This window comes from Malaclemys terrapin, chromosome 9 (assembly GCF_027887155.1).
Source record: "Malaclemys terrapin pileata isolate rMalTer1 chromosome 9, rMalTer1.hap1, whole genome shotgun sequence".
NCBI classification, from domain to species: domain Eukaryota; kingdom Metazoa; phylum Chordata; order Testudines; family Emydidae; genus Malaclemys; species Malaclemys terrapin.
The window spans coordinates 22076677-22088177 of NC_071513.1; the positions used below are offsets into that span (position 1 = coordinate 22076677).

General features: G+C 43.7%; 1 protein-coding gene across 4 annotated transcripts in view; it reads right to left on the reverse strand.

Annotated features, from left to right (window-relative positions):
- ARHGEF9 (Cdc42 guanine nucleotide exchange factor 9) overlaps positions 1-7861 on the reverse strand; it is a 307995-nt gene extending 300134 nt beyond the window's left edge. For 2 of the 4 annotated variants that reach the window (XM_054039990.1, XM_054039987.1), the window contains exons 1-2: positions 7793-7860; positions 7285-7552 (exon numbers count right to left, since the gene is read on the reverse strand). The gene's annotated coding sequence lies outside the window, so the exon portion shown is untranslated. Of the gene's footprint in view, positions 1-7284; positions 7622-7792 lie in introns of those variants that run through there. The other 2 variants (XM_054039989.1, XM_054039988.1) reach the window with 2 other exon arrangements.
- Between the last annotated feature and the right edge of the window lie 3640 nt (positions 7862-11501).

Genomic DNA, 11501 nt, shown 5'->3' on the forward strand with positions numbered 1-11501 from the left:
TTTTATCATGTTAATCACTTCCGGAGCAGTCGCTCTCCACAGACTTGCAGAAACACCAAGAGGAACGTGGCTAGACAATCGGCTCCAAGACCCGAACTTGGCTTATCATCACCCCGCATCGTCGCAGAAGCCTTCTGCGTTCAGTTCAGAATTCCTGGACCCAGCCCAGCTGGCCAGTTTCAGTCACTTACTGAAAGATCCAGCAACTGACTTGCACATGCCTAGAAATCTTGAGTGTTTTCAAACCAGATCAAGCCTGGCTGCTCCCAATTTATACTGATATGTTAGGAGAAAAAAAAACTTTCAAAAAACAGAGAGATTGATCACTGAGAAGCCATGTTGTCTAAGTGGTTTGAATAGGAGAAATAGGTTTTAAGCAGAGCTCTGACACTAATTCACTGAGCAACCTGAGCCACCTACTTCGGGAAACTGAGGCAGAAAGCAGCTATCAGTGAACAGAGGATAATGATACCCATCTCTGGGCAGTGCTTTGATCAGAGCTACATAATTGCCAATTACTACCTAAGGGTGTGAGGTTCAGTCCTGTAGGATAGTGATGTCGTTTCTAACAGTGCTAGGGAGACTCTAGACTCTGGATTGAGTCGTCCACAGCCAGCTAATACAGGTGCTAACCTATGTCTATGCTAGGTGCAAACTCATGTTCAAAAAAACCTCTACCTAGTTCCCTAGTCTAAACAGGGCCTCTGTGTTTGGACCAGGAATAAAGGAATGAGGAGACAAACATGGTTCTTAACAGGGAGGGTGTGTGGCTGGGACGAACTTGCTGGCTGATACCCCAAATCTGAGAAACGCAAACAGACAATGGGTTCCCATTGCCTGTGCTCCGGGGACTCCTGTGCTACTCTCAGTCTCAGGAGGTTCGTGCACGGGGTAAGCTAGCCCCAACCACATTCTTAACGGGGAGGGACTTTGCAGCTCTCACTGATCCTTTGGGGTTCATGTGGGCTTCAGGCTTGATAAAAGGAGCTACCCAGCAGCAGCCTGGTCTGCGTGGCAGTCAGCTCCAGACTCTATGGCAGGGATAGGCAACCTATGGCACGTGTGCCGAAGGCGGCACGCAAGCTGATTTTCAGTGGCACTCACACTGCCCGGGTTCTGGCCACCAGTCCGGGGGGATCTGCATTTAAATTTAATTTTAAAGGAAGCTTCTTAAACATTTTAAAAACCTTGTTTACTTTACATACAATAGTTTAGTTATATATTATAGACTTATAGAAAGAGACCTTCTAAAAAACGTTAAAATGTATTACTGGCATGTGAAACCTTAAATTAGAGTGAATAAACGAAGACTCGGCACGCCACTTCTGAAAGGTTGCCAACCTCTGCTCTATGGCCTCACAGCAGACCCTGACCCCTTCCCATACAAGAAACGACCAAGGCTTCCTCTTAAAGAAGCAGTACATAATACAATACCAGCACTACAATATGTGTGTTTGTGTGTTCCTGCTATTTAATTACACACTGTTTCGGCAAGTCCATCACTACCCAATTTGATAAAGACCTGATCCTGCAGCTCTTCCTCATGTGAGCAGACCCATATTCATGTGAATGCGCCCACAAAAATGTGCATGCCCCTACCACTCCCACGGATCCACACGTCGGTTAGATCCGTCTTTGACCCCAAAAGTCAAATGAATCAGAAATCCTACAGAGCAAAACTAGAAGTCAACAGCATTGAAAAACTGAAACGCAGCTGGTGGTGTGCCACTCAAGTTCAAATTCCAGACCGGGTCTCTCTCTGCTTGAGTTGGCAGGGATCTGGTGAGTGGAGGGTTAAATGACACAACTCAGATGAGTAAGGGCAACATGACTAGCCTTATATAGGTCAATCCCAAGCCAAAGTCTAGTGGTACCCTATTGTAACACCATGCAAAGGATCGGTGTTTGAGTCTAATCTTCGATCCCTTCCTTATCTGGGCTAGAAGGAGCTGGAAGAATTACAAGAACACGGTGTTCATCCCTGAAGGCCCAGTGTGATCCCCTCTAGTCTACATTCAGAGCAGTACCGATGATGGGAGTCATGTCCAGCCCTCACTGGGGGCCGGGAGGTTCACCACAATGGAGGCTCCAGAGCAGGAAGGAAATTGGGGCTGGTGGAAGAATTTCAGAGGACAAATCCCACAAAGGAGCCACAACCTTGATGCCATTTGCCGAATGCCACTGGAGTGTTTTATTAACCTGTCATTTCTGGTGTGGATCAGGAGGAGCAAAGGCAGAGGTTCACGGGATGCAGCTGAAAGAGAGGAATTTGTGCATGAACTGGCAGGAGATCTGTACAGACTGTGTGCGTAGCTTGCACCATCTCCTCTTTTTATGGGATAACAGGAAGAAAAAAATGATCCGCGAAAACATTGTAGCAGTACATGAAGATATGAGAACCAAACCTAGGTCAAAGCAGTCGTTCACCAGCAGACATCTAGGAAATGTGTTTTAAATGGCATCATAAAAAATAAATAATGCCACTCAGCTCCTCTTTCATCTTAACAGACAGAGGAGGAACAATAGAGAGTGACGAGGGTGGTAGCTGGAGTCTGTTGTATCCACTGGGCAGCGCCTTCCGATCAGAAAGCTCCAGAGACCACCCCCCTGGACAATGACTTGAGCTCTGAGCAGGTTCCCCACCCCACAAGTGAAAAGTAATTTTGTTATACAGCTTGTGCATTTGCAGACCTTGCCCAAGCAGAAAACTACAGACATTGGTTGCAGAGAAGCATGGTGGGTTTCAGACATGGATTAATGCCCATTAATTATCAAGCTGAGACCAACAAAGTTGTTTCACATGCCACGGACATGCTTTGCAATGTTTGTAAAATGTCACCTTATGGCATTAATAACTGGAGTTTATGGGTCATAAAAAAAGAGCAAATCTGCAGTGAATCTGTCAATTAAAAGAGAATTAAAGGCCTTCTCTAACAAAATCGTGTCCAAAATGTCAGCGACAAGCAGAAAAATAAACCTCTATTCTTCAGACTGTAATTCAGCAATAAGAATTCAAGGGCCAGATTTTTAAAAGGAGGGTCAAAAATGCCTACACCCCTCCTACGCCCACAGCTCCGTACATCCGCTAGACCCATCTTTGACCTCAAAAGTCCTGACAAATAAGACAAACCCTAAAGAGCAAAACTAAAAGTCTACAGCATTTAAAAACTGAAACACAGCTGGCAGTGTGCCACCATGTTGGAGACACGAGTTCAAATCCCAGACTGGCTCACTCGCAGCTTGAGTTGGCAGGGATCTGGTGAGTGGAGGAGGTCACTGTAGAAGCAGCGCGTTTAGTTCCCACGGGGCAATAACAAACATGCAGCTGGCTGACCAGGAGCAGTATTAACTGAGTTCCATGTCAAGGTCATACTCTGCATCCACCCTATGCCAAGGTAAAGAAAATTAAAATGCAGTTATCACCCCACATGCACACTTTTCGTTAAGAAAAAGCAAAGAATACATGCTACCAATTTCTCAATGGCACTGGAACTTTAAAGAAGACTCTTGGAATAAGTAATTATTAAACAGTTAAATAGGAGAACTTGGGCTCTTGGAGAGAGTGGGACTGGTCAAAAAACCAATGGATCCAGTTTTAGGAGTTGCTGAGCTCCCCAATCCCACTGAAATCAACAGGAGTTTGAGGACACTCAGTGCTCAGACACTTGGATTGCAAAAAAATCTGCAAAAAAAATCCAGTTTGTTTTTGTTTCACAGGGTTCAAAGTGGACTCAGATTTTGTCATTTTTGGATTTTTTTTCATTTATTGATTTTCATTTTTCCTTCTTTTCTTTTACTCCTCTTTCTATTTTTCAGGTGTTTTTTTTTGTTGTTGTTGTTTTTGTTTTGTTTTTTGTTTCTTTTGTAATCACTTTTGAAAATAACCGTGGAAAGAGGAAAAAAGGAACAAAATAAAAGGGAAATAGGAAAGGAGGGGGGAAATCAATACATGAAAAATCGTAAACAAAACATATCAAAAAAAGGTTGTGAAAGATTTCAAAAGTGGACAGTCTTTGGTGAACATTTTCAATTTTGAATAAAGAGCCATTTTGCCACCAAAAAACCTGTTTGTTCAAAACATTTTGGCCAGCCTTGTACCATACAGGATACAACACTATATAGGCTGAAGAAACTTATGAAGAGGAGACCTGCAGACCTGAAAGAATGGTCCTGCCCTGGAAAAATAGCTAAGTCTCCCACCCACTTAGCTACATAGTCCCCAGTCCATCTTGGTGGATAACATGGCCTATGTAATGCTGCCAAGACCTGTTAAACCCATCAGTGATCAGCTGAACAAGTTCAGCTTCAGTTTGCACAGCCACTGTGTGAAATCCTGGCCCCACTGAAATCAATGGCAAGAGGCCTACTGACTTCAGTGGGGCTGGAGTGTCACCCAGTGTTTTCAATTTTTCAGCACTTCATTGTGCAATTTTCATGCTTGAGACAATGCCATCTTTCTGTCTGCTTTGTTTGCGTGTGCACGCGCGCACACACTTTTTTTTTTTTTTTTTCCCCCCCCCTTTGGACAGCTGCACCTGCTTCTTCCTCTTTACACATCAGGCAGCTTTTCCCATCTGCTCCATAGATTCTAGAAGGGAATCTATTACATTGGCCTGAATGAGAACCATCAACAACCCCTTCATTCAAACAATGTGCATGCTACAATTACAGCAGACTGGTGTTCTTGCTGTAGTAGGACTTCAACCAAGGTCTTTCTTCCAATAAACCAGGCCTGGCACATGAGCAAAATAACCAAAAGAAATGAGCTAGGACAACATTTCTTAAAATCTATTCACCCACCAGGGGATGCACTGCATGCAAACTCGCTAATCAACAAAGCTACCGTCTTCAGCCCTGCTAGCAATAAGTAACAAAGCTAGGCTTCGGAAAGCAACAACCTCTACAAACACAGAAGCCGGGGGCCGGATTCTGCCCTCGGTTACACCCATGACATTCCACCGGTGTCAATGAAGGCACAAGGATTTGGCCCATTGTCTTAGGCCATGATAGAACCAGAGAAGTGTGGTCGAGAGACTTCTCTGCTCAGATAATTAATTGCTCTACCAGAATTGCTCCTCACAGTATATTCTCCATGGCCTTAACTAAAAAGATATCTATCTATTTCAAAGATGCACAGATCTCACACATTGGGTTGAACAATATGTAGATTTTTAGCAATTCCTACTGCAATAAGGAGACAGGCTGGGGACAGCTCAAAGACTCCATTCTGGCCTAAATCCAGACAGTTGTCTGATTACAGGCCAAATCCTGCTCTTACAAGCATTCCCACGGATTTCAACCAGATTCCTGGTGTCAGCAGGGACTGCAGAATCAGGCCCTCAAAGAGTCTCCAATCAGACTACCCCATAGTCAGACACTGGTTAGGATATTTTCATTGAGATAAAATTGGCCCTTTTTTTCTTCTCCCATTTCCCCAGAGCCAATCGCTCAAGATATCATGGAGGGAGTGACTGGCATTCCATGAATACTTGATTTAAACAGTTACAGCAAGTTTAGACCTAGTTCACCATATCAAGCGTTTAGATTTTAATAGCCTGTAATCAGCACAGCCTTTCAGACCTGTGTAACATTAATATTCGTACAGTAGACCAACCTTGTTTAAAAATAGAAGCTTTCTGATTTTCTTGCAAACAGCAGTAACTAAATCTGGGGGACTGGGGGGGAATCAGTCTGCCATTAGCAGAGAGAAAATGTGAAGCGTCATCTTAAAAGTTAGTTATTGTATTATATTATTATTATATTTTGAAATATTATTCCTAATAAATGTTAACATATAACCTACAGCATAAGCAAAGGCGGATATCTGAACATACAATCTAACAGGAACCTATTAATCTGATCTTGTAAACATTACTCACATGAGTAAATCTGACTTGGGAAACTTTTCCTGTTGGTTTTATTGGGACTACCCACATGAGAAAGGGCTGCAGGGTTGAGACCTCAAGAAAAGGTCCAAAGCCCATGAAAGCCAATGGAAATATTCCCCTCAACTTCAATGGGCTCTGGATCAGCCCCTCAGTAAGTAAAATACAAGGCCTGAGTCTAATGCTATTTACACCAGTAAGTCACCTCACTGAAGTCAGTAGAGTTATACAAATGTAAGCTCAGAATGAGGTCAGAATCTGGCCCAGTCTAGGAAGTATCTTTTTTCTTTAAACTCGTTATTCTCTCCCATAATTAATGTGCAAGGATTTCTTTATATTACTTTATGCTCTATGGTTTGTGGCAAATCATACATGGACTTTGCTCAGTTTGGGTCCTCTGACAATTGGAATTCAAAATACATTTGACTGTAATGCCTAGAAAGTGTATACTTTGAAAAAGACCTCTTTCTCTTGCAGGTATTTGCTCAAGAGAGTGGCATAATGTATTATGTATAATCTGTTGGAGGGCAGAGGAAATCAATTCATTTGCAAGGTTGGTTCCTTTAACGTTACAGAATTTGTGATCAATATCTGTGTACAGCCACAATGGACGAGTCTGATTTCACAACCTTCACAAACCCAAGTCATTTCTTATGGGATTACTCAGGCGAGTAAAGTCTGCTGGGGTGAGTAAGGACTGTGGCATAGGGCCTATTCATGTGACTGTGTGTGGCTGTCCCGTTGATGGGTTTAAACTCCTTTTTAAGGTCATACGATCACTTTCATATCGTCACATGTGTGCAAAGTATATTAACCATGCCCCTGAACATAGATTTCTATTGACCCCCTAATCTCTTTAAAAGGAAAAGAAGGAGAGAGAATCCGGCATGCTTAAAGCAAAAGGCAGTCGGTTCATAACCTGCCAACACCCTCACCCTTCCCCTGTCTGCCTGGAGTTCAGGAGAAAAGCCACTGCGCTTCACACCCAGCAAACTCGCCCCCCAGCCCAGCACCGCACGGACCTGGCTCTGACCCCAGTGCAGCTGGGCAGATCCTTGTTCCTTTCAAGACCAGGACAGTCCTGGGTGAGCCAGACCTCCCTGGAGGTCCCCCGGGGCTGGATTGGGCCCGCTGAGGATTGTGATGTGCTGGGTTGAGGGTCTGATCCGGAGCCCACTGCAGCTAGGGAAGGGGGAAAGGAAAGTCGAGAAGGGACCACTGCCTGTTTACCCCGCTTTGCATTAGCCAAGCGCCGGAAATCAAAGCGTCCGGAGAGAGTCCACGGGCTGCGCTCATTCATTTGCAAAGAGACCCGAACAAGGAGAAGAAGTTGTGCGAGTCTGTCACGTTCAGGGCTCGGCCGTTTACAGGCGAGGAGAAAGAGAAAGGGAGGAATTACCTTGTCGCTGGCAGAGCTCTCCCGCACACTGCCCCGGCAGGACCAGGAGAGGTTGTTGTCAAACACACAGGGACCGCGGCCGGCGCCTGGCGGCTTCTCATCCCACAACAACAGCCGCACGAGTTCCTTCCAATAGCCGCCTTCCAGCCTCCTTGCTGGTGCTCCAGGTTTCCTCTTCTCCCGAGCCTTCCTGCCCTCTGATCCCAGCCAGCCTCCCGCAAAGGTCACTTTCAGGAGTTGGACTCCACGTAGGGAAAGTTTCTTTAAACTAGAAAACAAGGAAGCAGCCTCATAGATCCACTCAGTAGTTGGCGTTTCCCAAAAGATGGCTCACGCTTTTCCAGGCAACACACACACACAAACAAACACACACACACACACTGAAGCAGATCCTTTTGCAAGCTGCAATCTGTTGCAAAGGGAGCGGGGAGGGGTCTGAAGTTCAGGTGGCTCTTACTAAAGACAAACCAGGGCAGTCTACAGCGCACCCAACAATAAAAAAACCCACTTCAGCAGTGATCCTTCTGCATGTTCAGAGGTCAAGATCCAGCTATGTCTTGTCTGTTGTGTGTGTCTCAGCCAAGCCAGGCTGCTTCCTCTACACGCAGGCTTTTGTAGCCAAGCTTCTACATGTAATACGGGGCATGTCATCTAGCTAATTACTAAACTCCTCAGAGAAAATAACAACCTGCCGTCAAGAAAGAAATTTCCTGCCACTGAAAGGGGGGAGCCTCTCAACAGCAACAACACGGGTTTCTCTTTACCTCTTGTTTTGATCCCAATATGCAAGGAAAAGTTTGAAGGCGATTGACTGCGCTGTTCAGGGTCAGACTCTTCTCGGTGACTTCGGAAAGCTGCAAAATATTTCCCGGTGATCAAAACAATCAAAAGAAATGCTGAGACTTCTTCATCCATTCTCTCGCTTTAAAAGGTTTTTCTATTTGGAAAAGGTCTAGCAACCACTCATTTGCAATGAGCACTGTTATACCCATCCTCTGCTTTGCATCTCCAGAGCATCATTCAAACAACCACGTCAAAGTACTTTACAAAGCTGGGTCAGTGCCTTTATGCCCCATTTGTAAAATGGAGAAACTGAGTCAAGGGAAGATTAAGCAACGGAGGGTCCTGTGGCACCTTTAAGACTAACAGAAGTATTGGGAGCATAAGCTTTGGTGGGTAAGAACCTCCCTTCTTCAGATGCAAGACACGGGAAGATTAAATGATTCATCCACAGTATGTCAGCAGCCAAGCCAGCAATGGAGCTCAAGTCTCCTGACTCCCAGCCCATTGCTTTGAACACTACACAAAGTTCGTCTGACAGTACAGAAGTACAAGAATTACAGCTAAAAATCCAGTGAACGGTGCCAAATTCATCCCCAGCACAATACATTTAAATCATTCTATTCCATTCCACAATGTACAATAGCTAAATTCAGACCTGGTGTACCCAGGCACACTTCCACTGACTTCTGTGGCCTGGCATCCACTCACACCAACATCACAATACCTCACACTAAACTCTCCCTTGCAAGCAGTCCCAATGAAATCAATGGGACTGCTCTGATTTTTCACTGATTCATCAAACTGTTTTGGTTTCAAGGATTCTCCCAACTTGAAAAGTTTCAAAATTGTCAAAATATCCTGATTCAACTTTTCCATAAGGAAACATTTCAGGTTTTTGATTCAAAATGACTTTTCATTTTGAAATGTTAATAAATGTAGACTAAAAGTTATTTAAAAGAAAGATAAATTTCAAAATTGAAACAAACAAAACATATTGTTTGACCTGAGCAGATTTTTTTTAATTATTATTATTATTCACAAAAAAATCAAGATTTCAACTTTTTTCCTCATTCAGGCTGGGAAAATGTTTTGAAATCTCAAAAAATTTTGCAATATGGGAATACCATTTCTGACCCGGCTCTCATCACAAGTCTCAATTCAGCCCAATTTCTTACTGTCCATCCTACCTCTCCTATCTCCCTTGTCAGACTATACATTATTTTGTTTTTGCCAAAATAAATATTTTGCCCACAACGAGGAAAGTCTCTGTGGGTTGCATCTGAAAAGATGCACATACTGCAAAGTTTCACATACTGCTTTATCTACACTCATGTTGGAGTGTGTTTGCCCTGATAAATAAGTGATCTGATGGGAAAGTGCAGAAATAACTATTTCTATATGCATCCGAAGAAGTGGACTGTAGTCCACGAAAGCTTATGCTCTAATAAATTTGTTAGTCTCTAAGGTGCCACAAGTACTCCTGTTCTTATTTCAAAAAACATCTCCAAGGTTTTATAAGTCCAAATAATAACAACAACAATGGGGGGAACAGAGCATTATTTAGGCAAGAGTTAGTGATTGCCATTGCTGCCTTTCTGTTTCATTTAATTGTTGTTTTAAATTATATTATTAATGTGTTTTACAGGAAGAGGCAGGTGGATGCCATAGAAATAAAATGTATTAGTGTAATTAATAAGATAATCATGATTCATGATCATCATGATAATCTGAGATTCTATGATTTGATGAAATTCTGAGTATCTCCTCAATTACTCTATAAAGCCTTTTGGATTTTCCATCCTGCTTTTTATTTTTTTTCTGATGCATTGAATTTCAAGTGTTTTATTTGGCTATTTGCTGCCCATGGCGTGCTAGGGCTCCATCCTGACCTCTTATATCATCACCGTCCCCAGCATATGAAGGATTATTCTGAGCCAAAAATTAGCCATAAATGCTACAAGTGCTTATCCATTTATCAATTTCCAGTCTTCCTTCAATATTTACAGTGCTAACCACCATTCAAACATGGCTTGATTACATTGAGGACATTACCATTCATCAGCATGGCAGACCACAACAGAGCTCAGGGAGCGTAGCTATTTAACTTTCTAACCCCAGAAACATATCAAAATCTGGGAGAGCAGGAGGTAGTTCCAGAAAAGGAGCACAGTGTTTGAAACTGTGTGTGCAGTCAACATTTCAGAGGGGTGAAAGGTGCATGATGTCACACAGAAATCATTACATTTGTTTTCAGGAATAGATGACAGCTCATTTATCATTGTGGGGAAAAATCCATTCTTGCATGACAGGTTTCAGAGTAGCAGCCGTGTTAGTCTGTATCTGCAAAAAGAACAGGAGTACTTGTGGCACCTTAGAGACTAACAAATTTATTTGAGCATAAGCTTTCCAGGGCTACAGCCCACTTCATCGGATGCATAGAATGGAACATATAGTGAGGAGATATATATACACATACAGAGAACATGAAAAGGTGGGAGTTACCCTACCAACTCTAAGAGGCTAATTAATGGGAATGACTGACTGCAATGGGGATATGGCATGGCAGGTGCTGTACCAACTTCCTCACATACACTTCAACCCTGACTCACAAAAAACCTCCTGTTCCAGTTCTGAGGCTTCAAATGCTCTGGCACTGCACCTGTCAGGATCTGTAGCAACCGAGTTACTCCTTCCACACATCCCACCATCAGCACAGCTCTGCCAAGGAATCACACTCCCGATCGATGGCACTCCTTGTCATCCCAGTCCCGAGCCTTTCTTTCATGGAGGTCTTCAATAGACTTCACTCCTGCCTTGCATTACCGACAACAAATGCTTCTACTCCTGGCCTCCTCTCCTCTGTAGCTCTGGCCATTGGCTTTCAGTCCTGCTGCTTCATCACAAAATTGGCCTAGCAGTTACTATCTATGGTCCCCCAATTCAGCCACTGAAGTCAATGGGACTTATGTGCATTCTTAAGTACCTTCTTTAATCAGGGCCATTAATAATAATAATAGCATTTAGCATGTAACATCTTCAAAGAACTTTACAGACATCACCTGCTTAAAATGTTTCCATTACTTCAGCAGGGATCATCTTGTCTTTCATCACATAGACCCATTCTGGAAGCGCTAACTCAGACAGAATTGGCTAGGGACCAGTGTTTTCCCATTAGCTTTTGGTGCTTCCAGACAGGTGGTGCCAGCTGCAGATCACAGGAGCTCCGTCCTCTGATCACTTCTTCCTGGGGCAGTGCTCCTCCTCCCCTTTGCCAAAGCAGTCTCAGGTTGCTTCTGTGCTTCATTCTCCTTGGCAGGCTGGATTCCTGCTCCTGGCAGATGGATTCCTCCCCAAATCTTCCCACATGCTAGTACAACAATACGCACGGCTGGCTGATTTCTGTTGCTGGTGTTTGGAAAGGCACAGAGATGGCT